The following is a 2,030-nucleotide window of genomic DNA, read 5'->3' as shown; positions in this document are numbered from 1 at the left end:
GGTATTACCAGTTAAAGAAGAAGTTATCGTTTGATACAGGATACAATTTTCTTTTTTAGTGATGTAATGTCATTCCACTAAGACGGTTTACACATTTATTACTTCAGTAACTTTTAGGGAGACTACACTCCTGTATCACTCACACCCCCTTGTCGAACCTATAAAGCACATGCTGTCATTAATCCAATGAACATCACAGCACGTTGGACATAAGGGGGAGGGGGAGAATAAAAGACATTAAAGAATTCCCCTAATGTGAAAAAAAAAACGGATATTACAAAAAATAAAATAAAAATACAGTAAAATGAATCAAATTCGCATTTTTTTCCCCCTTGCATTAGAAGTCAGCAATCACAATGTCTCATTTATGATATCTCATGTATCAGGCTTTTATACAATACCACACGAAACCGGATCACCACCTGTTAGCATGCACTTGACGTATTCTAAGAAATGCGTAAAAGTAGCACTTAAACCTATTCTAAGGAATGAGTCCAAATAAAATGTCACCTTTCGTTCATGGTTTCGAAAGCTGTCTGCATGACCCTTAAGCAAAAAACAGAAATTAAGATATGCGTGCTCACGGAGTTCGTTGAAATTAATGGTTCGTATCATGATTATTGAGTTTTTTAAAATAATTTTAAATAAATGAACAAGCAAAACATTTCTGAAAAATCCACACATTAATATATAAATAATTTTATATATTAATGTAAGTTTATGTAAGTTTTTATTTCAAAAAAACCTCACCGATCATTGCAAAGATCGGCTTTATTATCAGCATGATCAGGGGCGGCTCGTGCATAGGTACTACGGAACTGCAGCACCCCCAATTTTACTCGATATATAAATATATTTATTAATTTATTTATATCTGCTTGTAATATTTAATTTTATCATCAACAATCCTATACAATTCTCTTATTTTGTATAAAATAATAATAAAAAGCCATCTTGTAGCACTTAGGAGGGCGAAGGACGTTGGCAGCACCGTGTTTACCACAGTGTCATATTGCTACGCGCGCAAACATATGCGTGTCATTGTGAGATGCGAGCTATTAGCGTAATGCGGCACTGTCCGTCGCGCAGTTCCACTGTTGTTTATGTGCAGTTTATGGCAGTAGTAGATCGTGTTTACTCCGTCTCTTTAAATATTTGGACATCACAATTAAAGACATAACATTTGTTATAGATTTTATTTTAGAATATTATTAGGGTAACGATAATGGATTTTATTTTAAAGTAATTTTGAATTATACTAAACTGTATAATTTGATCGATAATAAACAATATTTTTTCATGTTTATTTTTATTTTTTTATAATTTTTACCATAATTTTGATATTTTATCCAAGACGTATGTTCTTACAGTGTGTATATATATTTCGAAAGTTGCAGCACCCCACGATTTCAAGCCACGAGCAGCCACTGAGCACGATATTTATATACAGTAATATACAAATACACAGTATACTAATCACACGTCTTATATCCTTATACAATGATTAGAATTTCGACTGACGATTAATACTCTTCTTTTTTTCTTTACTTTAGCATCAGTCCAAAGAAAAACGAAGAATCATCCTTCGCATTGTACCTCAACTCTTTTGGCACAACTTTGCGGCAATTTTCTGTTTTTTTTTCTTCTTCTTTATTTTGATTTCGCTTAGAGATTCCATAAGCACAGAGACAGTATGTAATGGGTATCCAATACGCGCGCGCGCGCGCGCGCGCGTGTGTGTGTGTGTGTGTGTGTGTGTGTGTGTGTGTGTGTGTGTGTGTGAGAGAGAGAGAGAGAGAGAGAGAGAGAGAGAGAGAGAGAGAGAGAGAGAGAGAGAGAGCCCACCCGCACATGCTGTGGCTAGTTTTTCTATTTTCGTAGAAAAAAAATCCCATCCTGCTACCGGCTGAGACTGGCTATCTCAGCCTTAGTTGAAAACTCCTCCGAAATGTCCCTCCTTTCTTCAAAGGGATTTGAATTAAAGGTTTTCCAAACAACGGGCACTTGACGTTCTTCCGACTGCACCAAGG

Source organism: Typopeltis vanoorti, chromosome 2, assembly GCF_054136105.1.
Source record: "Typopeltis vanoorti isolate ZY-2024b chromosome 2, IOZ_Tvanoo_1.0, whole genome shotgun sequence".
Classification (NCBI taxonomy): Eukaryota; Metazoa; Arthropoda; class Arachnida; order Uropygi; family Thelyphonidae; genus Typopeltis; species Typopeltis vanoorti.
The sequence above is the reverse complement of the archived record's forward strand: the minus strand, read 5'-3'. Positions refer to the sequence as shown.